Source organism: Pseudophryne corroboree, chromosome 3 (genome assembly GCF_028390025.1).
Source record: "Pseudophryne corroboree isolate aPseCor3 chromosome 3, aPseCor3.hap2, whole genome shotgun sequence".
Lineage (NCBI taxonomy): Eukaryota > Metazoa > Chordata > Amphibia > Anura > Myobatrachidae > Pseudophryne > Pseudophryne corroboree.
Window position 1 is genome coordinate 113,853,839 of NC_086446.1, and position 21,716 is coordinate 113,875,554.

At 42.0% G+C, this 21,716-nt stretch overlaps 89 non-coding genes and 5 pseudogenes across 89 annotated transcripts; all 94 read right to left on the reverse strand.

Annotated features, from left to right (window-relative positions):
- Window positions 1-33: 33 nt before the first annotated feature.
- On the reverse strand, window positions 34-152 carry LOC135059729 (5S ribosomal RNA). Its single transcript, XR_010246130.1, has one exon. It is a non-coding gene; the product is annotated as a 5S ribosomal RNA (ribosomal RNA).
- A 107-nt stretch (window positions 153-259) lies between these two features.
- On the reverse strand, window positions 260-378 carry LOC135062677 (5S ribosomal RNA). Its single transcript, XR_010249024.1, has one exon. It is a non-coding gene; the product is annotated as a 5S ribosomal RNA (ribosomal RNA).
- Window positions 379-489: 111 nt separating this feature from the next.
- Window positions 490-608, reverse strand: LOC135061878 (5S ribosomal RNA). The gene has a single exon (XR_010248244.1). It is a non-coding gene; the product is annotated as a 5S ribosomal RNA (ribosomal RNA).
- A 107-nt stretch (window positions 609-715) lies between these two features.
- LOC135068094 (5S ribosomal RNA) lies at window positions 716-834 on the reverse strand. The gene has a single exon (XR_010254302.1). It is a non-coding gene; the product is annotated as a 5S ribosomal RNA (ribosomal RNA).
- A 107-nt stretch (window positions 835-941) lies between these two features.
- LOC135067242 (5S ribosomal RNA) lies at window positions 942-1,060 on the reverse strand. The gene has a single exon (XR_010253461.1). It is a non-coding gene; the product is annotated as a 5S ribosomal RNA (ribosomal RNA).
- A 107-nt stretch (window positions 1,061-1,167) lies between these two features.
- On the reverse strand, window positions 1,168-1,286 carry LOC135069257 (5S ribosomal RNA). The gene has a single exon (XR_010255443.1). It is a non-coding gene; the product is annotated as a 5S ribosomal RNA (ribosomal RNA).
- A 111-nt stretch (window positions 1,287-1,397) lies between these two features.
- Window positions 1,398-1,516, reverse strand: LOC135069269 (5S ribosomal RNA). Its single transcript, XR_010255455.1, has one exon. It is a non-coding gene; the product is annotated as a 5S ribosomal RNA (ribosomal RNA).
- Window positions 1,517-1,623: 107 nt separating this feature from the next.
- On the reverse strand, window positions 1,624-1,742 carry LOC135063013 (5S ribosomal RNA). Its single transcript, XR_010249354.1, has one exon. It is a non-coding gene; the product is annotated as a 5S ribosomal RNA (ribosomal RNA).
- A 111-nt stretch (window positions 1,743-1,853) lies between these two features.
- On the reverse strand, window positions 1,854-1,972 carry LOC135059731 (5S ribosomal RNA). The gene has a single exon (XR_010246132.1). It is a non-coding gene; the product is annotated as a 5S ribosomal RNA (ribosomal RNA).
- Window positions 1,973-2,079: 107 nt separating this feature from the next.
- LOC135059732 (5S ribosomal RNA) lies at window positions 2,080-2,198 on the reverse strand. Its single transcript, XR_010246133.1, has one exon. It is a non-coding gene; the product is annotated as a 5S ribosomal RNA (ribosomal RNA).
- Window positions 2,199-2,305: 107 nt separating this feature from the next.
- Window positions 2,306-2,424, reverse strand: LOC134889887 (5S ribosomal RNA; annotated as a pseudogene).
- Window positions 2,425-2,534: 110 nt separating this feature from the next.
- Window positions 2,535-2,653, reverse strand: LOC135069280 (5S ribosomal RNA). The gene has a single exon (XR_010255466.1). It is a non-coding gene; the product is annotated as a 5S ribosomal RNA (ribosomal RNA).
- A 107-nt stretch (window positions 2,654-2,760) lies between these two features.
- Window positions 2,761-2,879, reverse strand: LOC135062678 (5S ribosomal RNA). The gene has a single exon (XR_010249025.1). It is a non-coding gene; the product is annotated as a 5S ribosomal RNA (ribosomal RNA).
- Window positions 2,880-2,989: 110 nt separating this feature from the next.
- LOC135067243 (5S ribosomal RNA) lies at window positions 2,990-3,108 on the reverse strand. Its single transcript, XR_010253462.1, has one exon. It is a non-coding gene; the product is annotated as a 5S ribosomal RNA (ribosomal RNA).
- Window positions 3,109-3,215: 107 nt separating this feature from the next.
- LOC135070720 (5S ribosomal RNA) lies at window positions 3,216-3,334 on the reverse strand. Its single transcript, XR_010256873.1, has one exon. It is a non-coding gene; the product is annotated as a 5S ribosomal RNA (ribosomal RNA).
- A 110-nt stretch (window positions 3,335-3,444) lies between these two features.
- Window positions 3,445-3,563, reverse strand: LOC135069292 (5S ribosomal RNA). Its single transcript, XR_010255477.1, has one exon. It is a non-coding gene; the product is annotated as a 5S ribosomal RNA (ribosomal RNA).
- A 107-nt stretch (window positions 3,564-3,670) lies between these two features.
- LOC135059733 (5S ribosomal RNA) lies at window positions 3,671-3,789 on the reverse strand. The gene has a single exon (XR_010246134.1). It is a non-coding gene; the product is annotated as a 5S ribosomal RNA (ribosomal RNA).
- A 107-nt stretch (window positions 3,790-3,896) lies between these two features.
- On the reverse strand, window positions 3,897-4,015 carry LOC135062679 (5S ribosomal RNA). Its single transcript, XR_010249026.1, has one exon. It is a non-coding gene; the product is annotated as a 5S ribosomal RNA (ribosomal RNA).
- Window positions 4,016-4,126: 111 nt separating this feature from the next.
- On the reverse strand, window positions 4,127-4,245 carry LOC135061879 (5S ribosomal RNA). The gene has a single exon (XR_010248245.1). It is a non-coding gene; the product is annotated as a 5S ribosomal RNA (ribosomal RNA).
- Window positions 4,246-4,352: 107 nt separating this feature from the next.
- On the reverse strand, window positions 4,353-4,471 carry LOC135059734 (5S ribosomal RNA). Its single transcript, XR_010246135.1, has one exon. It is a non-coding gene; the product is annotated as a 5S ribosomal RNA (ribosomal RNA).
- Window positions 4,472-4,578: 107 nt separating this feature from the next.
- Window positions 4,579-4,697, reverse strand: LOC135069304 (5S ribosomal RNA). The gene has a single exon (XR_010255488.1). It is a non-coding gene; the product is annotated as a 5S ribosomal RNA (ribosomal RNA).
- A 111-nt stretch (window positions 4,698-4,808) lies between these two features.
- On the reverse strand, window positions 4,809-4,927 carry LOC135069316 (5S ribosomal RNA). Its single transcript, XR_010255499.1, has one exon. It is a non-coding gene; the product is annotated as a 5S ribosomal RNA (ribosomal RNA).
- Window positions 4,928-5,039: 112 nt separating this feature from the next.
- Window positions 5,040-5,158, reverse strand: LOC135059735 (5S ribosomal RNA). The gene has a single exon (XR_010246136.1). It is a non-coding gene; the product is annotated as a 5S ribosomal RNA (ribosomal RNA).
- A 107-nt stretch (window positions 5,159-5,265) lies between these two features.
- LOC135070721 (5S ribosomal RNA) lies at window positions 5,266-5,384 on the reverse strand. Its single transcript, XR_010256874.1, has one exon. It is a non-coding gene; the product is annotated as a 5S ribosomal RNA (ribosomal RNA).
- Window positions 5,385-5,494: 110 nt separating this feature from the next.
- LOC135069328 (5S ribosomal RNA) lies at window positions 5,495-5,613 on the reverse strand. The gene has a single exon (XR_010255511.1). It is a non-coding gene; the product is annotated as a 5S ribosomal RNA (ribosomal RNA).
- Window positions 5,614-5,720: 107 nt separating this feature from the next.
- LOC135062680 (5S ribosomal RNA) lies at window positions 5,721-5,839 on the reverse strand. The gene has a single exon (XR_010249027.1). It is a non-coding gene; the product is annotated as a 5S ribosomal RNA (ribosomal RNA).
- A 111-nt stretch (window positions 5,840-5,950) lies between these two features.
- Window positions 5,951-6,069, reverse strand: LOC135069339 (5S ribosomal RNA). Its single transcript, XR_010255522.1, has one exon. It is a non-coding gene; the product is annotated as a 5S ribosomal RNA (ribosomal RNA).
- A 107-nt stretch (window positions 6,070-6,176) lies between these two features.
- On the reverse strand, window positions 6,177-6,295 carry LOC135069350 (5S ribosomal RNA). Its single transcript, XR_010255533.1, has one exon. It is a non-coding gene; the product is annotated as a 5S ribosomal RNA (ribosomal RNA).
- A 107-nt stretch (window positions 6,296-6,402) lies between these two features.
- Window positions 6,403-6,521, reverse strand: LOC135062682 (5S ribosomal RNA). Its single transcript, XR_010249029.1, has one exon. It is a non-coding gene; the product is annotated as a 5S ribosomal RNA (ribosomal RNA).
- Window positions 6,522-6,632: 111 nt separating this feature from the next.
- LOC135061880 (5S ribosomal RNA) lies at window positions 6,633-6,751 on the reverse strand. The gene has a single exon (XR_010248246.1). It is a non-coding gene; the product is annotated as a 5S ribosomal RNA (ribosomal RNA).
- Window positions 6,752-6,858: 107 nt separating this feature from the next.
- Window positions 6,859-6,977, reverse strand: LOC135069361 (5S ribosomal RNA). The gene has a single exon (XR_010255544.1). It is a non-coding gene; the product is annotated as a 5S ribosomal RNA (ribosomal RNA).
- Window positions 6,978-7,084: 107 nt separating this feature from the next.
- On the reverse strand, window positions 7,085-7,203 carry LOC134885696 (5S ribosomal RNA). Its single transcript, XR_010169806.1, has one exon. It is a non-coding gene; the product is annotated as a 5S ribosomal RNA (ribosomal RNA).
- A 107-nt stretch (window positions 7,204-7,310) lies between these two features.
- LOC135069372 (5S ribosomal RNA) lies at window positions 7,311-7,429 on the reverse strand. Its single transcript, XR_010255555.1, has one exon. It is a non-coding gene; the product is annotated as a 5S ribosomal RNA (ribosomal RNA).
- A 111-nt stretch (window positions 7,430-7,540) lies between these two features.
- LOC135069383 (5S ribosomal RNA) lies at window positions 7,541-7,659 on the reverse strand. The gene has a single exon (XR_010255566.1). It is a non-coding gene; the product is annotated as a 5S ribosomal RNA (ribosomal RNA).
- Window positions 7,660-7,766: 107 nt separating this feature from the next.
- Window positions 7,767-7,885, reverse strand: LOC134885081 (5S ribosomal RNA). Its single transcript, XR_010169206.1, has one exon. It is a non-coding gene; the product is annotated as a 5S ribosomal RNA (ribosomal RNA).
- Window positions 7,886-7,996: 111 nt separating this feature from the next.
- On the reverse strand, window positions 7,997-8,115 carry LOC135067337 (5S ribosomal RNA). Its single transcript, XR_010253556.1, has one exon. It is a non-coding gene; the product is annotated as a 5S ribosomal RNA (ribosomal RNA).
- A 107-nt stretch (window positions 8,116-8,222) lies between these two features.
- On the reverse strand, window positions 8,223-8,341 carry LOC135059736 (5S ribosomal RNA). The gene has a single exon (XR_010246137.1). It is a non-coding gene; the product is annotated as a 5S ribosomal RNA (ribosomal RNA).
- A 107-nt stretch (window positions 8,342-8,448) lies between these two features.
- LOC135070722 (5S ribosomal RNA) lies at window positions 8,449-8,567 on the reverse strand. The gene has a single exon (XR_010256875.1). It is a non-coding gene; the product is annotated as a 5S ribosomal RNA (ribosomal RNA).
- Window positions 8,568-8,677: 110 nt separating this feature from the next.
- Window positions 8,678-8,796, reverse strand: LOC135069395 (5S ribosomal RNA). The gene has a single exon (XR_010255577.1). It is a non-coding gene; the product is annotated as a 5S ribosomal RNA (ribosomal RNA).
- Window positions 8,797-8,903: 107 nt separating this feature from the next.
- On the reverse strand, window positions 8,904-9,022 carry LOC135059737 (5S ribosomal RNA). Its single transcript, XR_010246138.1, has one exon. It is a non-coding gene; the product is annotated as a 5S ribosomal RNA (ribosomal RNA).
- A 107-nt stretch (window positions 9,023-9,129) lies between these two features.
- LOC135062683 (5S ribosomal RNA) lies at window positions 9,130-9,248 on the reverse strand. The gene has a single exon (XR_010249030.1). It is a non-coding gene; the product is annotated as a 5S ribosomal RNA (ribosomal RNA).
- A 111-nt stretch (window positions 9,249-9,359) lies between these two features.
- LOC135059738 (5S ribosomal RNA) lies at window positions 9,360-9,478 on the reverse strand. Its single transcript, XR_010246139.1, has one exon. It is a non-coding gene; the product is annotated as a 5S ribosomal RNA (ribosomal RNA).
- Window positions 9,479-9,585: 107 nt separating this feature from the next.
- On the reverse strand, window positions 9,586-9,704 carry LOC135069406 (5S ribosomal RNA). Its single transcript, XR_010255588.1, has one exon. It is a non-coding gene; the product is annotated as a 5S ribosomal RNA (ribosomal RNA).
- Window positions 9,705-9,815: 111 nt separating this feature from the next.
- LOC135069417 (5S ribosomal RNA) lies at window positions 9,816-9,934 on the reverse strand. Its single transcript, XR_010255599.1, has one exon. It is a non-coding gene; the product is annotated as a 5S ribosomal RNA (ribosomal RNA).
- A 107-nt stretch (window positions 9,935-10,041) lies between these two features.
- LOC135059740 (5S ribosomal RNA) lies at window positions 10,042-10,160 on the reverse strand. Its single transcript, XR_010246140.1, has one exon. It is a non-coding gene; the product is annotated as a 5S ribosomal RNA (ribosomal RNA).
- Window positions 10,161-10,267: 107 nt separating this feature from the next.
- Window positions 10,268-10,386, reverse strand: LOC135070723 (5S ribosomal RNA). The gene has a single exon (XR_010256876.1). It is a non-coding gene; the product is annotated as a 5S ribosomal RNA (ribosomal RNA).
- A 110-nt stretch (window positions 10,387-10,496) lies between these two features.
- Window positions 10,497-10,615, reverse strand: LOC135069429 (5S ribosomal RNA). The gene has a single exon (XR_010255610.1). It is a non-coding gene; the product is annotated as a 5S ribosomal RNA (ribosomal RNA).
- Window positions 10,616-10,722: 107 nt separating this feature from the next.
- LOC135059741 (5S ribosomal RNA) lies at window positions 10,723-10,841 on the reverse strand. The gene has a single exon (XR_010246141.1). It is a non-coding gene; the product is annotated as a 5S ribosomal RNA (ribosomal RNA).
- A 107-nt stretch (window positions 10,842-10,948) lies between these two features.
- On the reverse strand, window positions 10,949-11,067 carry LOC135062684 (5S ribosomal RNA). The gene has a single exon (XR_010249031.1). It is a non-coding gene; the product is annotated as a 5S ribosomal RNA (ribosomal RNA).
- Window positions 11,068-11,178: 111 nt separating this feature from the next.
- Window positions 11,179-11,297, reverse strand: LOC135061881 (5S ribosomal RNA). Its single transcript, XR_010248247.1, has one exon. It is a non-coding gene; the product is annotated as a 5S ribosomal RNA (ribosomal RNA).
- Window positions 11,298-11,404: 107 nt separating this feature from the next.
- LOC135059743 (5S ribosomal RNA) lies at window positions 11,405-11,523 on the reverse strand. Its single transcript, XR_010246143.1, has one exon. It is a non-coding gene; the product is annotated as a 5S ribosomal RNA (ribosomal RNA).
- Window positions 11,524-11,630: 107 nt separating this feature from the next.
- LOC134886632 (5S ribosomal RNA) lies at window positions 11,631-11,749 on the reverse strand. Its single transcript, XR_010170712.1, has one exon. It is a non-coding gene; the product is annotated as a 5S ribosomal RNA (ribosomal RNA).
- A 111-nt stretch (window positions 11,750-11,860) lies between these two features.
- Window positions 11,861-11,979, reverse strand: LOC135061882 (5S ribosomal RNA). Its single transcript, XR_010248248.1, has one exon. It is a non-coding gene; the product is annotated as a 5S ribosomal RNA (ribosomal RNA).
- Window positions 11,980-12,086: 107 nt separating this feature from the next.
- LOC135069441 (5S ribosomal RNA) lies at window positions 12,087-12,205 on the reverse strand. The gene has a single exon (XR_010255622.1). It is a non-coding gene; the product is annotated as a 5S ribosomal RNA (ribosomal RNA).
- Window positions 12,206-12,312: 107 nt separating this feature from the next.
- LOC135059744 (5S ribosomal RNA) lies at window positions 12,313-12,431 on the reverse strand. Its single transcript, XR_010246144.1, has one exon. It is a non-coding gene; the product is annotated as a 5S ribosomal RNA (ribosomal RNA).
- A 107-nt stretch (window positions 12,432-12,538) lies between these two features.
- LOC135069453 (5S ribosomal RNA) lies at window positions 12,539-12,657 on the reverse strand. The gene has a single exon (XR_010255633.1). It is a non-coding gene; the product is annotated as a 5S ribosomal RNA (ribosomal RNA).
- Window positions 12,658-12,768: 111 nt separating this feature from the next.
- Window positions 12,769-12,887, reverse strand: LOC135069464 (5S ribosomal RNA). The gene has a single exon (XR_010255644.1). It is a non-coding gene; the product is annotated as a 5S ribosomal RNA (ribosomal RNA).
- A 107-nt stretch (window positions 12,888-12,994) lies between these two features.
- LOC135058414 (5S ribosomal RNA) lies at window positions 12,995-13,113 on the reverse strand. The gene has a single exon (XR_010244843.1). It is a non-coding gene; the product is annotated as a 5S ribosomal RNA (ribosomal RNA).
- A 111-nt stretch (window positions 13,114-13,224) lies between these two features.
- LOC135063968 (5S ribosomal RNA) lies at window positions 13,225-13,343 on the reverse strand. Its single transcript, XR_010250287.1, has one exon. It is a non-coding gene; the product is annotated as a 5S ribosomal RNA (ribosomal RNA).
- Window positions 13,344-13,450: 107 nt separating this feature from the next.
- LOC134886871 (5S ribosomal RNA) lies at window positions 13,451-13,569 on the reverse strand. Its single transcript, XR_010170947.1, has one exon. It is a non-coding gene; the product is annotated as a 5S ribosomal RNA (ribosomal RNA).
- A 107-nt stretch (window positions 13,570-13,676) lies between these two features.
- On the reverse strand, window positions 13,677-13,795 carry LOC135064809 (5S ribosomal RNA). Its single transcript, XR_010251109.1, has one exon. It is a non-coding gene; the product is annotated as a 5S ribosomal RNA (ribosomal RNA).
- Window positions 13,796-13,902: 107 nt separating this feature from the next.
- On the reverse strand, window positions 13,903-14,021 carry LOC135065072 (5S ribosomal RNA). The gene has a single exon (XR_010251363.1). It is a non-coding gene; the product is annotated as a 5S ribosomal RNA (ribosomal RNA).
- A 107-nt stretch (window positions 14,022-14,128) lies between these two features.
- On the reverse strand, window positions 14,129-14,247 carry LOC135062685 (5S ribosomal RNA). Its single transcript, XR_010249032.1, has one exon. It is a non-coding gene; the product is annotated as a 5S ribosomal RNA (ribosomal RNA).
- Window positions 14,248-14,358: 111 nt separating this feature from the next.
- LOC135069475 (5S ribosomal RNA) lies at window positions 14,359-14,477 on the reverse strand. The gene has a single exon (XR_010255655.1). It is a non-coding gene; the product is annotated as a 5S ribosomal RNA (ribosomal RNA).
- A 107-nt stretch (window positions 14,478-14,584) lies between these two features.
- On the reverse strand, window positions 14,585-14,703 carry LOC134890216 (5S ribosomal RNA; annotated as a pseudogene).
- A 107-nt stretch (window positions 14,704-14,810) lies between these two features.
- On the reverse strand, window positions 14,811-14,929 carry LOC135062686 (5S ribosomal RNA). The gene has a single exon (XR_010249033.1). It is a non-coding gene; the product is annotated as a 5S ribosomal RNA (ribosomal RNA).
- A 111-nt stretch (window positions 14,930-15,040) lies between these two features.
- Window positions 15,041-15,159, reverse strand: LOC135069486 (5S ribosomal RNA). The gene has a single exon (XR_010255666.1). It is a non-coding gene; the product is annotated as a 5S ribosomal RNA (ribosomal RNA).
- Window positions 15,160-15,266: 107 nt separating this feature from the next.
- LOC135067338 (5S ribosomal RNA) lies at window positions 15,267-15,385 on the reverse strand. The gene has a single exon (XR_010253557.1). It is a non-coding gene; the product is annotated as a 5S ribosomal RNA (ribosomal RNA).
- Window positions 15,386-15,492: 107 nt separating this feature from the next.
- Window positions 15,493-15,611, reverse strand: LOC134884431 (5S ribosomal RNA). Its single transcript, XR_010168579.1, has one exon. It is a non-coding gene; the product is annotated as a 5S ribosomal RNA (ribosomal RNA).
- A 107-nt stretch (window positions 15,612-15,718) lies between these two features.
- Window positions 15,719-15,837, reverse strand: LOC134892897 (5S ribosomal RNA; annotated as a pseudogene).
- Window positions 15,838-16,110: 273 nt separating this feature from the next.
- On the reverse strand, window positions 16,111-16,229 carry LOC135069497 (5S ribosomal RNA). Its single transcript, XR_010255677.1, has one exon. It is a non-coding gene; the product is annotated as a 5S ribosomal RNA (ribosomal RNA).
- A 107-nt stretch (window positions 16,230-16,336) lies between these two features.
- Window positions 16,337-16,455, reverse strand: LOC135063920 (5S ribosomal RNA). The gene has a single exon (XR_010250240.1). It is a non-coding gene; the product is annotated as a 5S ribosomal RNA (ribosomal RNA).
- Window positions 16,456-16,565: 110 nt separating this feature from the next.
- Window positions 16,566-16,684, reverse strand: LOC135069508 (5S ribosomal RNA). The gene has a single exon (XR_010255688.1). It is a non-coding gene; the product is annotated as a 5S ribosomal RNA (ribosomal RNA).
- Window positions 16,685-16,791: 107 nt separating this feature from the next.
- On the reverse strand, window positions 16,792-16,910 carry LOC135069519 (5S ribosomal RNA). Its single transcript, XR_010255699.1, has one exon. It is a non-coding gene; the product is annotated as a 5S ribosomal RNA (ribosomal RNA).
- Window positions 16,911-17,017: 107 nt separating this feature from the next.
- Window positions 17,018-17,136, reverse strand: LOC135059746 (5S ribosomal RNA). Its single transcript, XR_010246146.1, has one exon. It is a non-coding gene; the product is annotated as a 5S ribosomal RNA (ribosomal RNA).
- Window positions 17,137-17,243: 107 nt separating this feature from the next.
- LOC135070724 (5S ribosomal RNA) lies at window positions 17,244-17,362 on the reverse strand. The gene has a single exon (XR_010256877.1). It is a non-coding gene; the product is annotated as a 5S ribosomal RNA (ribosomal RNA).
- Window positions 17,363-17,473: 111 nt separating this feature from the next.
- LOC135069530 (5S ribosomal RNA) lies at window positions 17,474-17,592 on the reverse strand. The gene has a single exon (XR_010255710.1). It is a non-coding gene; the product is annotated as a 5S ribosomal RNA (ribosomal RNA).
- A 107-nt stretch (window positions 17,593-17,699) lies between these two features.
- On the reverse strand, window positions 17,700-17,818 carry LOC134890765 (5S ribosomal RNA; annotated as a pseudogene).
- A 273-nt stretch (window positions 17,819-18,091) lies between these two features.
- On the reverse strand, window positions 18,092-18,210 carry LOC135069541 (5S ribosomal RNA). Its single transcript, XR_010255721.1, has one exon. It is a non-coding gene; the product is annotated as a 5S ribosomal RNA (ribosomal RNA).
- Window positions 18,211-18,317: 107 nt separating this feature from the next.
- LOC135062687 (5S ribosomal RNA) lies at window positions 18,318-18,436 on the reverse strand. Its single transcript, XR_010249034.1, has one exon. It is a non-coding gene; the product is annotated as a 5S ribosomal RNA (ribosomal RNA).
- Window positions 18,437-18,547: 111 nt separating this feature from the next.
- On the reverse strand, window positions 18,548-18,666 carry LOC135061098 (5S ribosomal RNA). The gene has a single exon (XR_010247490.1). It is a non-coding gene; the product is annotated as a 5S ribosomal RNA (ribosomal RNA).
- Window positions 18,667-18,773: 107 nt separating this feature from the next.
- LOC135059747 (5S ribosomal RNA) lies at window positions 18,774-18,892 on the reverse strand. The gene has a single exon (XR_010246147.1). It is a non-coding gene; the product is annotated as a 5S ribosomal RNA (ribosomal RNA).
- Window positions 18,893-18,999: 107 nt separating this feature from the next.
- LOC135062688 (5S ribosomal RNA) lies at window positions 19,000-19,118 on the reverse strand. Its single transcript, XR_010249035.1, has one exon. It is a non-coding gene; the product is annotated as a 5S ribosomal RNA (ribosomal RNA).
- Window positions 19,119-19,229: 111 nt separating this feature from the next.
- Window positions 19,230-19,348, reverse strand: LOC135069553 (5S ribosomal RNA). Its single transcript, XR_010255733.1, has one exon. It is a non-coding gene; the product is annotated as a 5S ribosomal RNA (ribosomal RNA).
- A 107-nt stretch (window positions 19,349-19,455) lies between these two features.
- Window positions 19,456-19,574, reverse strand: LOC134901049 (5S ribosomal RNA). The gene has a single exon (XR_010174546.1). It is a non-coding gene; the product is annotated as a 5S ribosomal RNA (ribosomal RNA).
- A 107-nt stretch (window positions 19,575-19,681) lies between these two features.
- LOC135059748 (5S ribosomal RNA) lies at window positions 19,682-19,800 on the reverse strand. Its single transcript, XR_010246148.1, has one exon. It is a non-coding gene; the product is annotated as a 5S ribosomal RNA (ribosomal RNA).
- Window positions 19,801-19,907: 107 nt separating this feature from the next.
- LOC135065955 (5S ribosomal RNA) lies at window positions 19,908-20,026 on the reverse strand. Its single transcript, XR_010252219.1, has one exon. It is a non-coding gene; the product is annotated as a 5S ribosomal RNA (ribosomal RNA).
- Window positions 20,027-20,137: 111 nt separating this feature from the next.
- On the reverse strand, window positions 20,138-20,256 carry LOC135069564 (5S ribosomal RNA). The gene has a single exon (XR_010255744.1). It is a non-coding gene; the product is annotated as a 5S ribosomal RNA (ribosomal RNA).
- Window positions 20,257-20,363: 107 nt separating this feature from the next.
- LOC134888044 (5S ribosomal RNA) lies at window positions 20,364-20,482 on the reverse strand (annotated as a pseudogene).
- Window positions 20,483-20,589: 107 nt separating this feature from the next.
- Window positions 20,590-20,708, reverse strand: LOC135069813 (5S ribosomal RNA). The gene has a single exon (XR_010255995.1). It is a non-coding gene; the product is annotated as a 5S ribosomal RNA (ribosomal RNA).
- A 107-nt stretch (window positions 20,709-20,815) lies between these two features.
- LOC135069576 (5S ribosomal RNA) lies at window positions 20,816-20,934 on the reverse strand. The gene has a single exon (XR_010255755.1). It is a non-coding gene; the product is annotated as a 5S ribosomal RNA (ribosomal RNA).
- Window positions 20,935-21,041: 107 nt separating this feature from the next.
- Window positions 21,042-21,160, reverse strand: LOC135062689 (5S ribosomal RNA). The gene has a single exon (XR_010249036.1). It is a non-coding gene; the product is annotated as a 5S ribosomal RNA (ribosomal RNA).
- Window positions 21,161-21,271: 111 nt separating this feature from the next.
- Window positions 21,272-21,390, reverse strand: LOC135069587 (5S ribosomal RNA). Its single transcript, XR_010255766.1, has one exon. It is a non-coding gene; the product is annotated as a 5S ribosomal RNA (ribosomal RNA).
- Window positions 21,391-21,501: 111 nt separating this feature from the next.
- Window positions 21,502-21,620, reverse strand: LOC135059750 (5S ribosomal RNA). Its single transcript, XR_010246150.1, has one exon. It is a non-coding gene; the product is annotated as a 5S ribosomal RNA (ribosomal RNA).
- Window positions 21,621-21,716: the final 96 nt, after the last annotated feature.

Sequence of the window (21,716 nt, forward strand, 5' to 3'; positions counted from 1 at the left end):
TGCATCAACAGAACGGTGTTGGCAGTATAAAAATATCTACAGCACCTTGTATTCCCAGGTGGTCTCCCATCCAAGTACTAACCAGGCCCAACACTGCTTAGCTTCCAAGATCAGATGAGATTGGGCGTATCCAGTGTGGTGTTGCTGTAGATGAGCTTTGTGGTTTCTGTTAGAACTTTTCTACTTCTAACTACTGGTTCATAAATGAATACGTTTGAAAATGGAATGCATCAACAGAACGGTGTTGGCAGTATAAAAATATCTACAGCACCTTGTATTCCCAGGTGGTCTCCCATCCAAGTACTAACCAGGCCCAACACTGCTTAGCTTCCAAGATCAGAGGAGATTGGGCGTATCCAGTGTGGTGTGGCTGTAGATGAGCTTTGTGGTTTCTGTTAGAACTTTTCTACTTCTAACTACTGGTTCATAAATGAATACGTTTGAAGATGGAATGCATCAACAGAATGGTGTTGGCAGTATAAAAAAAAATATCTACAGCACCTTGTATTCCCAGGTGGTCTCCCATCCAAATACTAACCAGGCCCAACACTGCTTAGCTTCCAAGATCAGATGAGATTGGGCGTATCCAGTGTGGTGTGGCTGTAGATGAGCTTAGTGGTTTCTGTTAGAACTTTTCTACTTCTAACTACTGGTTCATAAATGAATACGTTTGAAAATCTAATGCATCAACAGAACGGTGTTGGCAGTATAAAAATATCTACAGCACCTTGTATTCCCAGGTGGTCTCCCATCCAAGTACTAACCAGTCCCAACACTGCTTAGCTTCCAAGATCAGATGAGATTGGGCGTATCCAGTGTGGTGTGGCTGTAGATGAGCTTTGTGGTTTCTGTTAGAACTTTTCTACTTCTAACTACTGGTTCATAAATGAACACATTTGAAAATGGAATGCATCAACAGAACGGTGTTGGCAGTATAAAAATATCTACAGCACCTTGTATTCCCAGGTGGTCTCCCATCCAAATACTAACCAGGCCCAACACTGCTTAGCTTCCAAGATCAGATGAGATTGGGCGTATCCAGTGTGGTGTTGCTGTAGATGAGCTTTGTGGTTTCTGTTAGAACTTTTCTACTTCTAACTACTGGTTCATAAATGAATACGTTTGAAAATGGAATGCATCAACAGAACGGTGTTGGCAGTATAAAAATATCTACAGCACCTTGTATTCCCAGGTGGTCTCCCATCCAAGTACTAACCAGGCCCAACACTGCTTAGCTTCCAAGATCAGATGAGATTGGGCGTATCCAGTGTGGTGTGGCTGTAGATGAGCTTTGTGGTTTCTGTTAGAACTTTTTTACTTCTAACTACTGGTTCATAAATGAATACGTTTGAAAATGGAATGCATCAACAGAACGGTGTTGGCAGTATAAAAAAAAATATCTACAGCACCTTGTATTCCCAGGTGGTCTCCCATCCAAGTACTAACCAGGCCCAACACTGCTTAGCTTCCAAGATCAGATGAGATTGGGCGTATCCAGTGTGGTGTGGCTGTAGATGAGCTTAGTGGTTTCTGTTAGAACTTTTCTACTTCTAACTACTGGTTCATAAATGAATACGTTTTAAAATGGAATGCATCAACAGAACGGTGTTGGCAGTATAAAAATATCTACAGCACCTTGTATTCCCAGGTGGTTTCCCATCCAAGTACTAACCAGGCCCAACACTGCTTAGCTTCCAAGATCAGATGAGATTGGGCGTATCCAGTGTGGTGTAGCTGTAGATGACCTTTGTGGTTTCTGTTTGAACTTTTCTACTTCTAACTACTGGTTCATAAATGAATACGTTTGAGGATGGAATGCATCAACAGAACGGTGTTGGCAGGATAAAAAAAAATATCTACAGCACCTTGTATTCCCAGGTGGTCTCCCATCCAAGTACTAACCAGGCCCAACACTGCTTAGCTTCCAAGATCAGATGAGATTGGGCGTATCCAGTGTGGTGTTGCTGTAGATGAACTTTCTGTTTTCTATTAGAACTTTTCTACTTCTAACTACCGGTTCATAAATGAATACGTTTTAAAATGGAATGCATCAACAGAACGGTGTTGGCACTATAAAAATATCTACAGCACCTTGTATTCCCAGGTGGTCTCCCATCCAAGTACTAACCAGGCCCAACACTGCTTAGCTTCCAAGATCAGATGAGATTGGGCGTATCCAGTGTGGTGTTGCTGTAGATGAGCTTTGTGGTTTCTGTTAGAACTTTTCTACTTCTAACTACTGGTTCATAAATGAATACGTTTGAAAATGGAATGCATCAACAGAACGGTGTTGGCAGTATAAAAATATCTACAGCACCTTGTATTTCCAGGTGGTCTCCCATCCAAGTACTAACCAGGCCCAACACTGCTTAGTTTCCAAGATCAGAAGAGATTGGGCGTATCCAGTGTGGTGTGGCTGTAGATGAGCTTTGTGGTTTCTGTTAGAACTTTTCTACTTCTAACTACTGGTTCATAAATGAATACGTTTGAAAATGGAATGCATCAACAGAACGGTGTTGGCAGTATAAAAAAAATATCTACAGCACCTTGTATTCCCAGGTGGTCTCCCATCCAAGTACTAACCAGGCCCAACACTGCTTAGCTTCCAAGATCAGATGAGATTGGGCGTATCCAGTGTGGTGTGGCTGTAGATGAGCTTAGTGGTTTCTGTTAGAACTTTTCTACTTCTAACTACTGGTTCATAAATGAATACGTTTGAAAATGGAATGCATCAACAGAACGGTGTTGGCAGTATAAAAATATCTACAGCACCTTGTATTCCCAGGTGGTCTCCCATCCAAGTACTAACCAGGCCCAACACTGCTTAGCTTCCAAGATCAGAGGAGATTGGGCGTATCCAGTGTGGTGTGGCTGTAGATGAGCTTTGTGGTTTCTGTTAGAACTTTTCTACTTCCAACTACTGGTTCATAAATGAATACGTTTGAAGATGGAATGCATCAACAGAATGGTGTTGGCAGTATAAAAAAAATATCTACAGCACCTTGTATTCCCAGGTGGTCTCCCATCCAAATACTAACCAGGCCCAACACTGCTTAGCTTCCAAGATCAGATGAGATTGGGCGTATCCAGTGTGGTGTTGCTGTAGATGAGCTTTGTGGTTTCTGTTAGAACTTTTCTACTTCTAACTACTGGTTCATAAATGAATACGTTTGAAAATGGAATGCATCAACAGAACGGTGTTGGCAGTATAAAAATATCTACAGCACCTTGTATTCCCAGGTGGTCTCCCATCCAAGTACTAACCAGGCCCAACACTGCTTAGTTTCCAAGATCAGAAGAGATTGGGCGTATCCAGTGTGGTGTGGCTGTAGATGAGCTTTGTGGTTTCTGTTAGAACTTTTCTACTTCTAACTACTGGTTCATAAATGAATACGTTTGAAAATGGAATGCATCAACAGAACGGTGTTGGCAGTATAAAAAAAATATCTACAGCACCTTGTATTCCCAGGTGGTCTCCCATCCAAGTACTAACCAGGCCCAACACTGCTTAGCTTCCAAGATCAGATGAGATTGGGCGTATCCAGTGTGGTGTGGCTGTAGATGAGCTTAGTGGTTTCTGTTAGAACTTTTCTACTTCTAACTACTGGTTCATAAATGAATACGTTTGAAAATGGAATGCATCAACAGAACGGTGTTGGCAGTATAAAAATATCTACAGCACCTTGTATTCCCAGGTGGTCTCCCATCCAAGTACTAACCAGGCCCAACACTGCTTAGCTTCCAAGATCAGATGAGATTGGGCGTATCCAGTGTGGTGTTGCTGTAGATGAGCTTTGTGGTTTCTGTTAGAACTTTTCTACTTCTAACTACTGGTTCATAAATGAATACGTTTGAAAATGGAATGCATCAACAGAACGGTGTTGGCAGTATAAAAATATCTACAGCACCTTGTATTCCCAGGTGGTCTCCCATCCAAGTACTAACCAGGCCCAACACTGCTTAGCTTCCAAGATCAGAGGAGATTGGGCGTATCCAGTGTGGTGTGGCTGTAGATGAGCTTTGTGGTTTCTGTTAGAACTTTTCTACTTCTAACTACTGGTTCATAAATGAATACGTTTGAAGATGGAATGCATCAACAGAATGGTGTTGGCAGTATAAAAAAAAATATCTACAGCACCTTGTATTCCCAGGTGGTCTCCCATCCAAATACTAACCAGGCCCAACACTGCTTAGCTTCCAAGATCAGATGAGATTGGGCGTATCCAGTGTGGTGTGGCTGTAGATGAGCTTAGTGGTTTCTGTTAGAACTTTTCTACTTCTAACTACTGGTTCATAAATGAATAAGTTTGAAAATCTAATGCATCAACAGAACGGTGTTGGCAGTATAAAAATATCTACAGCACCTTGTATTCCCAGGTGGTCTCCCATCCAAGTACTAACCAGGCCCAACACTGCTTAGCTTCCAAGATCAGATGAGATTGGGCGTATCCAGTGTGGTGTTGCTGTAGATGAGCTTTGTGGTTTCTGTTAGAACTTTTCTACTTCTAACTACTGGTTCATAAATGAATACGTTTGAAAATGGAATGCATCAACAGAACGGTGTTGGCAGTATAAAAATATCTACAGCACCTTGTATTCCCAGGTGGTCTCCCATCCAAGTACTAACCAGGCCCAACACTGCTTAGCTTCCAAGATCAGATGAGATTGGGCGTATCCAGTGTGGTGTGGCTGTAGATGAGCTTTGTGGTTTCTGTTAGAACTTTTCTACTTCTAACTACTGGTTCATAAATTAATACGTTTGAAAATGGAATGCATCAACAGAACGGTGTTGGCAGTATAAAAAAAAATATCTACAGCACCTTGTATTCCCAGGTGGTCTCCCATCCAAGTACTAACCAGGCCCAACACTGCTTAGCTTCCAAGATCAGATGAGATTGGGCGTATCCAGTGTGGTGTGGCTGTAGATGAGCTTAGTACAGTAGTTTCTGTTAGAACTTTTCTACTTCTAACTAATGGTTCATAAATGAATACGTTTTAAAATGGAATGCATCAACAGAACGGTGTTGGCAGTATAAAAATATCTACAGCACCTTGTATTCCCAGGTGGTCTCCCATCCAAGTACTAACCAGGCCCAACACTGCTTAGCTTCCAAGATCAGATGAGATTGGGCGTATCCAGTGTGGTGTTGCTGTAGATGAGCTTTGTGGTTTCTGTTAGAACTTTTCTACTTCTAACTACTGGTTCATAAATGAATACGTTTGAAAATGGAATGCATCAACAGAACGGTGTTGGCAGTATAAAAATATCTACAGCACCTTGTATTCCCAGGTGGTCTCCCATCCAAGTACTAACCAGGCCCAACACTGCTTAGTTTCCAAGATCAGAAGAGATTGGGCGTATCCAGTGTGGTGTGGCTGTAGATGAGCTTTGTGGTTTCTGTTAGAACTTTTCTACTTCTAACTACTGGTTCATAAATGAATACGTTTGAAAATGGAATGCATCAACAGAACGGTGTTGGCAGTATAAAAAAAATATCTACAGCACCTTGTATTCCCAGGTGGTCTCCCATCCAAGTACTAACCAGGCCCAACACTGCTTAGCTTCCAAGATCAGATGAGATTGGGCGTATCCAGTGTGGTGTGGCTGTAGATGAGCTTAGTGGTTTCTGTTAGAACTTTTCTACTTCTAACTACTGGTTCATAAATGAATACGTTTGAAAATGGAATGCATCAACAGAACGGTGTTGGCAGTATAAAAATATCTACAGCACCTTGTATTCCCAGGTGGTCTCCCATCCAAGTACTAACCAGGCCCAACACTGCTTAGCTTCCAAGATCAGAGGAGATTGGGCGTATCCAGTGTGGTGTGGCTGTAGATGAGTTTTGTGGTTTCTGTTAGAACTTTTCTACTTCTAACTACTGGTTCATAAATGAATACGTTTGAAGATGGAATGCATCAACAGAATGGTGTTGGCAGTATAAAAAAAAATATCTACAGCACCTTGTATTCCCAGGTGGTCTCCCATCCAAGTACTAACCAGGCCCAACACTGCTTAGCTTCCAAGATCAGATGAGATTGGGCGTATCCAGTGTGGTGTGGCTGTAGATGAGCTTAGTGGTTTCTGTTAGAACTTTTCTACTTCTAACTACTGGTTCATAAATGAATACGTTTGAAAATGGAATGCATCAACAGAACGGTGTTGGCAGTATAAAAATATCTACAGCACCTTGTATTCCCAGGTGGTCTCCCATCCAAGTACTAACCAGGCCCAACACTGCTTAGCTTCCAAGATCAGATGAGATTGGGCGTATCCAGTGTGGTGTGGCTGTAGATGAGCTTAGTGGTTTCTGTTAGAACTTTTCTACTTCTAACTACTGGTTCATAAATGAATACGTTTGAAAATGGAATGCATCAACAGAACGGTGTTGGCAGTATAAAAATATCTACAGCACCTTGTATTCCCAGGTGGTCTCCCATCCAAGTACTAACCAGGCCCAACACTGCTTAGCTTCCAAGATCAGAGGAGATTGGGCGTATCCAGTGTGGTGTGGCTGTAGATGAGTTTTGTGGTTTCTGTTAGAACTTTTCTACTTCTAACTACTGGTTCATAAATGAATACGTTTGAAGATGGAATGCATCAACAGAATGGTGTTGGCAGTATAAAAAAAAATATCTACAGCACCTTGTATTCCCAGGTGGTCTCCCATCCAAATACTAACCAGGCCCAACACTGCTTAGCTTCCAAGATCAGATGAGATTGGGCGTATCCAGTGTGGTGTGGCTGTAGATGAGCTTAGTGGTTTCTGTTAGAACTTTTCTACTTCTAACTACTGGTTCATAAATGAATACGTTTGAAAATCTAATGCATCAACAGAACGGTGTTGGCAGTATAAAAATATCTACAGCACCTTGTATTCCCAGGTGGTCTCCCATCCAAGTACTAACCAGGCCCAACACTGCTTAGCTTCCAAGATCAGATGAGATTGGGCGTATCCAGTGTGGTGTGGCTGTAGATGAGCTTTGTGGTTTCTGTTAGAACTTTTCTACTTCTAACTACTGGTTCATAAATGAATACATTTGAAAATGGAATGCATCAACAGAACGGTGTTGGCAGTATAAAAATATCTACAGCACCTTGTATTCCCAGGTGGTCTCCCATCCAAATACTAACCAGGCCCAACACTGCTTAGCTTCCAAGATCAGATGAAATTGGGCGTATCCAGTGTGGTGTTGCTGTAGATGAGCTTTGTGGTTTCTGTTAGAACTTTTCTACTTCTAACTACTGGTTCATAAATGAATACGTTTGAAAATGGAATGCATCAACAGAACGGTGTTGGCAGTATAAAAATATCTACAGCACCTTGTATTCCCAGGTGGTCTCCCATCCAAGTACTAACCAGGCCCAACACTGCTTAGCTTCCAAGATCAGATGAGATTGGGCGTATCCAGTGTGGTGTGGCTGTAGATGAGCTTTGTGGTTTCTGTTAGAACTTTTTTACTTCTAACTACTGGTTCATAAATGAATACGTTTGAAAATGGAATGCATCAACAGAACGGTGTTGGCAGTATAAAAAAAAATATCTACAGCACCTTGTATTCCCAGGTGGTCTCCCATCCAAGTACTAACCAGGCCCAACACTGCTTAGCTTCCAAGATCAGATGAGATTGGGCGTATCCAGTGTGGTGTGGCTGTAGATGAGCTTAGTGGTTTCTGTTAGAACTTTTCTACTTCTAACTACTGGTTCATAAATGAATACGTTTTAAAATGGAATGCATCAACAGAACGGTGTTGGCAGTATAAAAATATCTACAGCACCTTGTATTCCCAGGTGGTTTCCCATCCAAGTACTAACCAGGCCCAACACTGCTTAGCTTCCAAGATCAGATGAGATTGGGCGTATCCAGTTTGGTGTAGCTGTAGATGACCTTTGTGGTTTCTGTTTGAACTTTTCTACTTCTAACTACTGGTTCATAAATGAATACGTTTGAAGATGGAATGCATCAACAGAACGGTGTTGGCAGGATAAAAAAAAATATCTACAGCACCTTGTATTCCCAGGTGGTCTCCCATCCAAGTACTAACCAGACCCAACACTGCTTAGCTTCCAAGATCAGATGAGATTGGGCGTATCCAGTGTGGTGTTGCTGTAGATGAACTTTCTGGTTTCTATTAGAACTTTTCTACTTCTAACTACCGGTTCATAAATGAATACGTTTTAAAATGGAATGCATCAACAGAACGGTGTTGGCAGTATAAAAATATCTACAGCACCTTGTATTCCCAGGTGGTCTCCCATCCAAGTACTAACCAGGCCCAACACTGCTTAGCTTCCAAGATCAGATGAGATTGGGCGTATCCAGTGTGGTGTTGCTGTAGATGAGCTTTGTGGTTTCTGTTAGAACTTTTCTACTTCTAACTACTGGTTCATAAATGAATACGTTTGAAAATGGAATGCATCAACAGAACGGTGTTGGCAGTATAAAAATATCTACAGCACCTTGTATTCCCAGGTGGTCTCCCATCCAAGTACTAACCAGGCCCAACACTGCTTAGTTTCCAAGATCAGAAGAGATTGGGCGTATCCAGTGTGGTGTGGCTGTAGATGAGCTTTGTGGTTTCTGTTAGAACTTTTCTACTTCTAACTACTGGTTCATAAATGAATACGTTTGAAAATGGAATGCATCAACAGAACGGTGTTGGCAGTATAAAAAAAATATCTACAGCACCTTGTATTCCCAGGTGGTCTCCCATCCAAGTACTAACCAGGCCCAACACTGCTTAGCTTCCAAGATCAGATGAGATTGGGCGTATCCAGTGTGGTGTGGCTGTAGATGAGCTTAGTGGTTTCTGTTAGAACTTTTCTACTTCTAACTACTGGTTCATAAATGAATACGTTTGAAAATGGAATGCATCAACAGAACGGTGTTGGCAGTATAAAAATATCTACAGCACCTTGTATTCCCAGGTGGTCTCCCATCCAAGTACTAACCAGGCCCAACACTGCTTAGCTTCCAAGATCAGATGAGATTGGGCGTATCCAGTGTGGTGTTGCTGTAGATGAGCTTTGTGGTTTCTGTTAGAACTTTTCTACTTCTAACTACTGGTTCATAAATGAATACGTTTGAAAATGGAATGCATCAACAGAACGGTGTTGGCAGTATAAAAATATCTACAGCACCTTGTATTCCCAGGTGGTCTCCCATCCAAGTACTAACCAGGCCCAACACTGCTTAGCTTCCAAGATCAGAGGAGATTGGGCGTATCCAGTGTGGTGTGGCTGTAGATGAGCTTTGTGGTTTCTGTTAGAACTTTTCTACTTCTAACTACTGGTTCATAAATGAATACGTTTGAAGATGGAATGCATCAACAGAATGGTGTTGGCAGTATAAAAAAAAATATCTACAGCACCTTGTATTCCCAGGTGGTCTCCCATCCAAGTACTAACCAGGCCCAACACTGCTTAGCTTCCAAGATCAGATGAGATTGGGCGTATCCAGTGTGGTGTTGCTGTAGATGAGCTTTGTGGTTTCTGTTAGAACTTTTCTACTTCTAACTACTGGTTCATAAATGAATACGTTTGAAAATGGAATGCATCAACAGAACGGTGTTGGCAGTATAAAAATATCTACAGCACCTTGTATTCCCAGGTGGTCTCCCATCCAAGTACTAACCAGGCCCAACACTGCTTAGCTTCCAAGATCAGATGAGATTGGGCGTATCCAGTGTGGTGTGGCTGTAGATGAGCTTTGTGGTTTCTGTTAGAACTTTTCTACTTCTAACTACTGGTTCATAAATGAATACGTTTGAAAATGGAATGCATCAACAGAACGGTGTTGGCAGTATAAAAAAAAATATCTACAGCACCTTGTATTCCCAGGTGGTCTCCCATCCAAGTACTAACCAGGCCCAACACTGCTTAGCTTCCAAGATCAGATGAGATTGGGCGTATCCAGTGTGGTGTGGCTGTAGATGAGCTTAGTAGTTTCTGTTAGAACTTTTCTACTTCTAACTACTGGTTCATAAATGAATACGTTTTAAAATGGAATGCATCAACAGAACGGTGTTGGCAGTATAAAAATATCTACAGCACCTTGTATTCCCAGGTGGTCTCCCATCCAAGTACTAACCAGGCCCAACACTGCTTAGCTTCCAAGATCAGATGAGATTGGGCGTATCCAGTGTGGTGTTGCTGTAGATGAGCTTTGTGGTTTCTGTTAGAACTTTTCTACTTCTAACTACTGGTTCATAAATGAATACGTTTGAAAATGGAATGCATCAACAGAACGGTGTTGGCAGTATAAAAATATCTACAGCACCTTGTATTCCCAGGTGGTCTCCCATCCAAGTACTAACCAGGCCCAACACTGCTTAGTTTCCAAGATCAGAAGAGATTGGGCGTATCCAGTGTGGTGTGGCTGTAGATGAGCTTTGTGGTTTCTGTTAGAACTTTTCTACTTCTAACTACTGGTTCATAAATGAATACATTTGAAAATGGAATGCATCAACAGAACTTTGTTGGCAGTATAAAAAAAATATCTACAGCACCTTGTATTCCCAGGTGGTCTCCCATCCAAGTACTAACCAGGCCCAACACTGCTTAGCTTCCAAGATCAGATGAGATTGGGCGTATCCAGTGTGGTGTGGCTGTAGATGAGCTTAGTGGTTTCTGTTAGAACTTTTCTACTTCTAACTACTGGTTCATAAATGAATACGTTTGAAAATGGAATGCATCAACAGAACGGTGTTGGCAGTATAAAAATATCTACAGCACCTTGTATTCCCAGGTGGTCTCCCATCCAAGTACTAACCAGGCCCAACACTGCTTAGCTTCCAAGATCAGATGAGATTGGGCGTATCCAGTGTGGTGTTGCTGTAGATGAGCTCTGTGGTTTCTGTTAGAACTTTTCTACTTCTAACTACTGGTTCATAAATGAATACGTTTGAAAATGGAATGCATCAACAGAACGGTGTTGGCAGTATAAAAATATCTACAGCACCTTGTATTCCCAGGTGGTCTCCCATCCAAGTACTAACCAGGCCCAACACTGCTTAGCTTCCAAGATCAGAGGAGATTGGGCGTATCCAGTGTGGTGTGGCTGTAGATGAGCTTTGTGGTTTCTGTTAGAACTTTTCTACTTCTAACTACTGGTTCATAAATGAATACGTTTGAAGATGGAATGCATCAACAGAATGGTGTTGGCAGTATAAAAAAAAATATCTACAGCACCTTGTATTCCCAGGTGGTCTCCCATCCAAATACTAACCAGGCCCAACACTGCTTAGCTTCCAAGATCAGATGAGATTGGGCGTATCCAGTGTGGTGTGGCTGTAGATGAGCTTAGTGGTTTCTGTTAGAACTTTTCTACTTCTAACTACTGGTTCATAAATGAATACGTTTGAAAATGGAATGCATCAACAGAACGGTGTTGGCAGTATAAAAATATCTACAGCACCTTGTATTCCCAGGTGGTCTCCCATCCAAGTACTAACCAGGCCCAACACTGCTTAGCTTCCAAGATCAGATGAGATTGGGCGTATCCAGTGTGGTGTTGCTGTAGATGAGCTTTGTGGTTTCTGTTAGAACTTTTCTACTTCTAAATACTGGTTCATAAATGAATACGTTTGAAAATGGAATGCATCAACAGAACGGTGTTGGCAGTATAAAAATATCTACAGCACCTTGTATTCCCAGGTGGTCTCCCATCCAAGTACTAACCAGGCCAAACACTGCTTAGCTTCCAAGATCAGAGGAGATTGGGCGTATCCAGTGTGGTGTGGCTGTAGATGAGATTTGTGGTTTCTGTTAGAACTTTTCTACTTCTAACTACTGGTTCATAAATGAATACGTTTGAAGATGGAATGCATCAACAGAATGGTGTTGGCAGTATAAAAAAAAATATCTACAGCACCTTGTATTCCCAGGTGGTCTCCCATCCAAATACTAACCAGGCCCAACACTGCTTAGCTTCCAAGATCAGATGAGATTGGGCGTATCCAGTGTGGTGTGGCTGTAGATGAGCTTAGTGGTTTCTGTTAGAACTTTTCTACTTCTAACTACTGGTTCATAAATGAATACGTTTGAAAATCTAATGCATCAACAGAACGGTGTTGGCAGTATAAAAATATCTACAGCACCTTGTATTCCCAGGTGGTCTCCCATCCAAGTACTAACCAGGCCCAACACTGCTTAGCTTCCAAGATCAGATGAGATTGGGCGTATCCAGTGTGGTGTGGCTGTAGATGAGCTTTGTGGTTTCTGTTAGAACTTTTCTACTTCTAACTACTGGTTCATAAATGAATACATTTGAAAATGGAATGCATCAACAGAACGGTGTTGGCAGTATAAAAATATCTACAGCACCTTGTATTCCCAGGTGGTCTCCCATCCAAGTACTAACCAGGCCCAACACTGCTTAGCTTCCAAGATCAGATGAGATTGGGCGTATCCAGTGTGGTGTTGCTGTAGATGAGCTTTGTGGTTTCTGTTAGAACTTTTCTACTTCTAACTACTGGTTCATAAATGAATACGTTTGAAAATGGAATGCATCAACAGAACGGTGTTGGCAGTATAAAAATATCTACAGCACCTTGTATTCCCAGGTGGTCTCCCATCCAAGTACTAACCAGGCCCAACACTGCTTAGCTTCCAAGATCAGATGAGATTGGGCGTATCCAGTGTGGTGTGGCTGTAGATGAGCTTTGTGGTTTCTGTTAGAACTTTTCTACTTCTAACTACTGGTTCATAAATGAATACGTTTGAAAATGGAATGCATCAACAGAACGGTGTTGGCAGTATAAAAAAAAATATCTACAGCACCTTGTATTCCCAGGTGGTCTCCCATCCAAGTACTAACCAGGCCCAACACTGCTTAGCTTCCAAGATCAGATGAGATTGGGCGTATCCAGTGTGGTGTGGCTGTAGATGAGCTTAGTGGTTTCTGTTAGAACTTTTCTACTTCTAACTACTGGTTCATAAATGAATACGTTTTAAAATGGAATGCATCAACAGAACGGTGTTGGCAGTATAAAAATATCTACAGCACCTTGTATTCCCAGGTGGTCTCCCATCCAAGTACTAACCAGGCCCAACACTGCTTAGCTTCCAAGATCAGATGAGATTGGGCGTATCCAGTGTGGTGTAGCTGTAGATGACCTTTGTGGTTTCTGTTTGAACTTTTCTACTTCTAACTACTGGTTCATAAATGAATACGTTTGAAGATGGAATGCATCAACAGAACGGTGTTGGCAGTATAAAAAAAAATATCTACAGCACCTTGTATTCCCAGGTGGTCTCCCATCCAAGTACTAACCAGGCCCAACACTGCTTAGCTTCCAAGATCAGATGAGATTGGGCGAATCCAGTGTGGTGTTGCTGTAGATGAACTTTCTGGTTTCTATTAGAACTTTTCTACTTCTAACTACCGGTTCATAAATGAATACGTTTTAAAATGGAATGCATCAACAGAACGGTGTTGGCAGTATAAAATTATCTATAGCACCTTGTATTCGCAGGTGGTCTCCCATCCAAGTACTAACCAGGCCCAACACTACTTAGCTTCCAAGATCAGATGAGATTGGGCGTATCCAGTGTGGTGTGGCTGTAGATGAGCTTTGTGGTTTCTGTTAGAACTTTTCTACTTCTAACTACTGGTTCATAAATGAATACGTTTGAAAATGGAATGCATCAACAGAACGGTGTTGGCAGTATAAAAATATCTACAGCACCTTGTATTCCCAGGTGGTCTCCCATCCAAGTACTAACCAGGCCCAACACTGCTTAGTTTCCAAGATCAGATGAGATTGGGCGTATCCAGTGTGGTGTGGCTGTAGATGAGCTTTGTGGTTTCTGTTTGAACTTTTCTACTACTAACTACTGGTTCATAAATGAATACATTTGAAAATGGAATGCATCAACAGAACGGTGTTGGCAGTATAAAAATATCTACAGCACCTTGTATTCCCAGGTGGTCTCCCATCCAAGTACTAACCAGGCCCAACACTGCTTGGCTTCCAAGATCAGATGAGATTGGGCATATCCAGTGTGGTGTGGCTGTAGATGAGCTTTGTGGTTTCTGTTAGAACTTTTCTACTTCCAACTACTGGTTCATAAATGAATACGTTTGAAAATGGAATGCATCAACAGAACGGTGTTGGCAGTATAAAAATATCTACAGCACCTTGTATTCCCAGGTGGTCTCCCATCCAAGTACTAACCAGGCCCAACACTGCTTAGCTTCCAAGATCAGAGGAGATTGGGCGTATCCAGTGTGGTGTGGCTGTAGATGAGCTTTGTGGTCTCTGTTAGAACTTTTCTACTTCTAACTACTGGTTCATAAATGAATACGTTTGAAGATGGAATGCATCAACAGAACGGTGTTGGCAGTATAAAAAAAAATATCTACAGCACCTTGTATTCCCAGGTGGTCTCCCATCCAAGTACTAACCAGGCCCAACACTGCTTAGCTTCCAAGATCAGATGAGATTGGGCGTATCCAGTGTGGTGTGGCTGTAGATGAGCTTAGTGGTTTCTGTAAGAACTTTTCTACTTCTAACTACTGGTTCATAAATGAATACATTTGAAAATTGAATGCATCAACAGAACGGTGTTGGCAGTATAAAAATATATACAGCACCTTGTATTACCAGGTGGTCTCCCATCCAAGTACTAACCAGGCCCAACACTGCTTAGCTTCCAAGATCAGATGAGACTGGGCGTATCCAGTGTGGTGTGGCTGTAGATGAGCTTTGTGGTTTCTGTTAGAACTTTTCTACTTCTAACTACTGGTTCATAAATGAATACATTTGAAAATGGAATGCATCAACAGAACGGTGTTGGCAGTATAAAAATATCTACAGCACCTTGTATTCCCAGGTGGTCTCCCATCCAAGTACTAACCAGGCCCAACACTGCTTAGCTTCCAAGATCAGAGGAGATTGGGCGTATCCAGTGTGGTGTGGCTGTAGATGAGCTTTGTGGTTTCTGTTAGAACTTTTCTACTTCTAACTACTGGTTCATAAATGAATACGTTTGAAGATGGAATGCATCAACAGAACGGTGTTGGCAGTATAAAAAAAAATATCTACAGCACCTTGTATTCCCAGGTGGTCTCCCATCCAAGTACTAACCAGGCCCAACACTGCTTAGCTTCCAAGATCAGATGAGATTGGGCGTATCCAGTGTGGTGTGGCTGTAGATGAGCTTAGTGGTTTCTGTTAGAACTTTTCTACTTCTAACTACTGGTTCATAAATGAATACGTTTGAAAATGGAATGCATCAACAGAACGGTGTTGGCAGTATAAAAATATCTACAGCACCTTGTATTCCCAGGTGGTCTCCCATCCAAGTACTAACCAGACCCAACACTGCTTAGCTTCCAAGATCAGATGAGATTGGGCGTATCCAGTGTGGTGTTGCTGTAGATGAACTTTCTGGTTTCTGTTAGAACTTTTCTACTTCTAACTACCGGTTCATAAATGAATACGTTTTAAAATGGAATGCATCAACAGAACGGTGTTGGCAGTATAAAAATATCTACAGCACCTTGTATTTCCAGGTGGTCTCCCATCCAAGTACTAACCAGGCCCAACACTGCTTAGCTTCCAAGATCAGTTGAGATTGGGCGTATCCAGTGTGGTGTGGCTGTAGATGAGCTTTGGGGTTTCTGTTAGAACTTTTCTACTTCTAACTACTGGTTCATAAATGAATACGTTTGAAAATGGAATGCATCAACAGAACGGTGTTGGCAGTATAAAAATGTCTACAGCACCTTGTATTCCCAGGTGGTCTCCCATCCAAGTACTAACCAGGCCAAACACTGCTTAGTTTCCAAGATCAGATGAGATTGGGCGTATCCAGTGTGGTGTTGCTGTAGATCAGGCATGCCCAAACTGCGGCCCTCCAGCTGTTGAGAAACTACACATTCCAACATGCCCTGACACAGCTTTAGCATTCTCTGACAGCAAAACTGTGTCAGGACATGCTGGGATATGTAGTTTCACAACAGCTGGAGGGCCGCAGTTTGGACATGCCTGCTGTAGATGAACTTTCTGGTTTCTGTTAGAACTTTTCTACTTCTAACTACTAGTTCATAAATGAATACGTTTTAAAATGGAATGCATCAACAGAACGGTGTTGGCAGTATAAAAATATCTACAGCACCTTGTATTCCCAGGTGGTCTCCCATCCAAGTACTAACCAGGCCCAACACTGCTTAGCTTCCAAGATCAGATGAGATTGGGCGTATCCAGTGTGGTGTGGCTGTAGATGAGCTTTGTGGTTTCTGTTAGAACTTTTCTACTTCTAACTACTGGTTCATAAATGAATACGTTTGAAAATGGAATGCATCAACAGAACGGTGTTGGCAGTATAAAAATATCTACAGCACCTTGTATTCCCAGGTGGTCTCCCACCCAAGTACTAACCAGGCCCAACACTGCTTAGCTTCCAAGATCAGAGGAGATTGGGCGTATCCAGTGTGGTGTGGCTGTAGATGAGCTTTGTGGTTTCTGTTAGAACTTTTCTACTTCTAACTACTGGTTCATAAATGAATACGTTTGAAGATGGAATGCATCAACAGAACGGTGTTGGCAGTATAAAAAAAATATCTACAGCACCTTGTATTCCCAGGTGGTCTCCCATCCAAGTACTAACCAGGCCCAACACTGCTTAGCTTCCAAGATCAGATGAGATTGGGCGTATCCAGTGTGGTGTGGCTGTAGATGAGCTTAGTGGTTTCTGTTAGAACTTTTCTACTTCTAACTACTGGTTCATAAATGAATACGTTTGAAAATGGAATGCATCAACAGAACGGTGTTGGCAGTATAAAAATATCTACAGCACCTTGTATTCCCAGGTGGTCTCCCATCCAAGTACTAACCAGGCCCAACACTGCTTAGCTTCCAAGATCAGATGAGATTGGGCGTATCCAGTGTGGTGTGGCTGTAGATGAGCTTTGTGGTTTCTGTTAGAACTTTTCTACTTCTAACTACTGGTTCATAAATGAATACATTTGAAAATGGAATGCATCAACAGAACGGTGTTGGCAGTATAAAAATATCTACAGCACCTTGTATTCCCAGGTGGTCTCCCATCCAAGTACTAACCAGGCCCAACACTGCTTAGCTTCCAAGATCAGATGAGATTGGGCGTATCCAGTGTGGTGTTGCTGTAGATGAGCTTTGTGGTTTCTGTTAGAACTTTTCTACTTCTAACTACTGGTTCATAAATGAATACGTTTGAAAATGGAATGCATCAACAGAACGGTGTTGGCAGTATAAAAATATCTACAGCACCTTGTATTCCCAGGTGGTCTCCCATCCAAGTACTAACCAGGCCCAACACTGCTTAGTTTCCAAGATCAGAAGAGATTGGGCGTATCCAGTGTGGTGTGGCTGTAGATGAGCTTTGTGGTTTCTGTTAGAACTTTTCTACTTCTAACAACTGGTTCATAAATGAATACGTTTGAAGATGGAATGCATCAACAGAACGGTGTTGGCAGTATAAAAAAAAATATCTACAGCACCTTGTATTCCCAGGTGGTCTCCCATCCAAGTACTAACCAGGCCCAACACTGCTTAGCTTCCAAGATCAGATGAGATTGGGCGTATCCAGTGTGGTGTGGCTGTAGATGAGCTTTGTGGTTTCTGTTAGAACTTTTCTACTTCTAACTACTGGTTCATAAATGAATACGTTTGAAAATGGAATGCATCAACAGAACGGTGTTGGCAGTATAAAAATATCTACAGCACCTTGTATTCCCAGGTGGTCTCCCATCCAAGTACTAACCAGGCCAAACACTGCTTAGTTTCCAAGATCAGATGAGATTGGGCGTATCCAGTGTGGTGTTGCTGTAGATCAGGCATGCCCAAACTGCGGCCCTCCAGCTGTTGAGAAACTACACATTCCAACATGCCCTGACACAGCTTTAGCATTCTCTGACAGCAAAACGGTGTCAGGACATGCTGGGATATGTAGTTTCACAACAGCTGGAGGGCCGCAGTTTGGACATGCCTGCTGTAGATGAACTTTCTGGTTTCTGTTAGAACTTTTCTACTTCTAACTACTGGTTCATAAATGAATACGTTTTAAAATGGAATGCATCAACAGAACGGTGTTGGCAGTATAAAAATATCTACAGCACCTTGTATTCCCAGGTGGTCTCCCATCCAAGTACTAACCAGGCCCAACACTGCTTAGCTTCCAAGATCAGATGAGATTGGGCGTATCCAGTGTGGTGTGGCTGTAGATGAGCTTTGTGGTTTCTGTTAGAACTTTTCTACTTCTAACTACTGGTTCATAAATGAATACGTTTGAAAATGGAATGCATCAACAGAACGGTGTTGGCAGTATAAAAATATCTACAGCACCTTGTATTCCCAGGTGGTCTCCCATCCAAGTACTAACCAGGCCCAACACTGCTTAGCTTCCAAGATCAGAGGAGATTGGGCGTATCCAGTGTGGTGTGGCTGTAGATGAGCTTTGTGGTTTCTGTTAGAACTTTTCTACTTCTAACTACTGGTTCATAAATGAATACGTTTGAAGATGGAATGCATCAACAGAACGGTGTTGGCAGTATAAAAAAAAATATCTACAGCACCTTGTATTCCCAGGTGGTCTCCCATCCAAGTACTAAGCAGGCCCAACACTGCTTAGCTTCCAAGATCAGATGAGATTGGGCGTATCCAGTGTGGTGTGGCTGTAGATGAGCTTAGTGGTTTCTGTTAGAACTTTTCTACTTCTAACTACTGGTTCATAAATGAATACGTTTGAAAATGGAATGCATCAACAGAACGGTGTTGGCAGTATAAAAATATCTACAGCACCTTGTATTCCCAGGTGGTCTCCCATCCAAGTACTAACCAGGCCCAACACTGCTTAGCTTCCAAGATCAGATGAGATTGGGCGTATCCAGTGTGGTGTTGCTGTAGATGAGCTTTGTGGTTTCTGTTAGAACTTTTCTACTTCTAACTACTGGTTCATAAATGAATACGTTTGAAAATGGAATGCATCAACAGAACGGTGTTGGCAGTATAAAAATATCTACAGCACCTTGTATTCCCAGGTGGTCTCCCATCCAAGTACTAACCAGGCCCAACACTGCTTAGCTTCCAAGATCAGAGGAGATTGGGCGTATCCAGTGTGGTGTGGCTGTAGATGAGCTTTGTGGTTTCTGTTAGAACTTTTCTACTTCTAACTACAGGTTCATAAATGAATACGTTTGAAGATGGAATGCAACAACAGAATGGTGTTGGCAGTATAAAAAAAAATATCTACAGCACCTTGTATTCCCAGGTGGTCTCCCATCCAAGTACTAACCAGGCCCAACACTGCTTAGCTTCCAAGATCAGATGAGATTGGGCGTATCCAGTGTGGTGTGGCTGTAGATGAGCTTAGTGGTTTCTGTAAGAACTTTTCTACTTCTAACTACTGGTTCATAAATGAATATATTTGAAAATGGAATGCATCAACAGCACGGTGTTGGCAGTATAAAAATATCTACAGCACCTTGTATTCCCAGGTGGTCTCCCACCCAAGTACTAACCAGGCCCAACACTGCTTAGCTTCCAAGATCAGATGAGATTGGGCGTATCCAGTGTGGTGTGGCTGTAGATGAGCTTTGTGGTTTCTGTTAGAACTTTTCTACTTCTAACTACTGGTTCATAAATGAATACATTTGAAAATGGAATGCATCAACAGAACGGTGTTGGCAGTATAAAAATATCTACAGCACCTTGTATTCCCAGGTGGTCTCCCATCCAAGTACTAACCAGGCCCAACACTGCTTAGCTTCCAAGATCAGATGAGATTGGGCGTATCCAGTGTGGTGTTGCTGTAGATGAGCTTTGGGGTTTCTGTTAGAACTTTTCTACTTCTAACTACTGGTTCATAAATGAATACGTTTGAAAATGGAATGCATCAACAGAACGGTGTTGGCAGTATAAAAATATCTACAGCACCTTGTATTCCCAGGTGGTCTCCCATCCAAGTACTAACCAGGCCCAACACTGCTTAGCTTCCAAGATCAGATTAGATTGGGCGTATCCAGTGTGGTGTGGCTGTAGATGAGCTTTGTGGTTTCTGTTAGAACTTTTCTACTTCTAACTACTGGTTCATAAATGAATACGTTTGAAAATGGAATGCATCAACAGAACGGTGTTGGCAGTATAAAAAAAAATATCTACAGCACCTTGTATTCCCAGGTGGTCTCCCATCCAAGTACTAACCAGGCCCAACACTGCTTAGCTTCCAAGATCAGATGAGATTGGGCGTATCCAGTGTGGTGTGGCTGTAGATGAGCTTAGTGGTTTCTGTTAGAACTTTTCTACTTCTAACTACTGGTTCATAAATGAATACTTTTGAAAATGGAATGCATCAACAGAACGGTGTTGGCAGTATAAAAATATCTACAGCACCTTGTATTCCCAGGTGGTCTCCCATCCAAGTACTAACCAGACCCAACACTGCTTAGCTTCCAAGATCAGATGAGATTGTGCGTATCCAGTGTGGTGTTGCTGTAGATGAACTTTCTGGTTTCTGTTAGAACTTTTCTACTTCTAACTACCGGTTCATAAATGAATACGTTTTAAAATGGAATGCATCAACAGAACGGTGTTGGCAGTATAAAAATATCTACAGCACCTTGTATTTCCAGGTGGTCTCCCATCCAAGTACCAACCAGGCCCAACACTGCTTAGCTTCCAAGATCAGATGAGATTGGGCGTATCCAGTGTGGTGTGGCTGTAGATGAGCTTTGTGGTTTCTGTTAGAACTTTTCTACTTCTAACTACTGGTTCATAAATGAATACGTTTGAAAATGGAATGCATCAACAGAACGGTGTTGGCAGTATAAAAATATCTACAGCACCTTGTATTCCCAGGTGGTCTCCCATCCAAGTACTAACCAGGCCCAACACTGCTTAGCTTCCAAGATCAGATGAGATTGGGCGTATCCAGTGTGGTGTGGCTGTAGATGAGCTTTGTGGTTTCTGTTAGAACTTTTCTACTTCTAACTACTGGTTCATAAATGAATACGTTTGAAAATGGAATGCATCAACAGAACGGTGTTGGCAGTATAAAAATATCTACAGCACCTTGTATTCCCAGGTGGTCTCCCATCCAAGTACTAACCAGGCCCAACACTGCTTAGCTTCCAAGATCAGAGGAGATTGGGCGTATCCAGTGTGGTGTGGCTGTAGATGAGCTTTGTGGTTTCTGTTAGAACTTTTCTACTTCTAACTACTGGTTCATAAATGAATACGTTTGAAAATGGAATGCATCAACAGAACGGTGTTGGCAGTATAAAAAAAAATATCTACAGCACCTTGTATTCCCAGGTGGTCTCCCATCCAAGTACTAACCAGGCCCAACACTGCTTAGCTTCCAAGATCAGATGAGATTGGGCGTATCCAGTGTGGTGTGGCTGTAGATGAGCTTTGTGGTTTCTGTTAGAACTTTTCTACTTCTAACTACTGGTTCATAAATGAATACGTTTGAAAATGGAATGCATCAACAGAACGGTGTTGGCAGTATAAAAAAAAATATCTACAGCACCTTGTATTCCCAGGTGGTCTCCCATCCAAGTACTAACCAGGCCCAACACTGCTTAGCTTCCAAGATCAGATGAGATTGGGCGTATCCAGTGTGGTGTTGCTGTAGATGAACTTTCTGGTTTCTGTTAGAACTTTTCTACTTCTAACTACCGGTTCATAAATGAATACGTTTTAAAATGGAATGCATCAACAGAACGGTGTTGG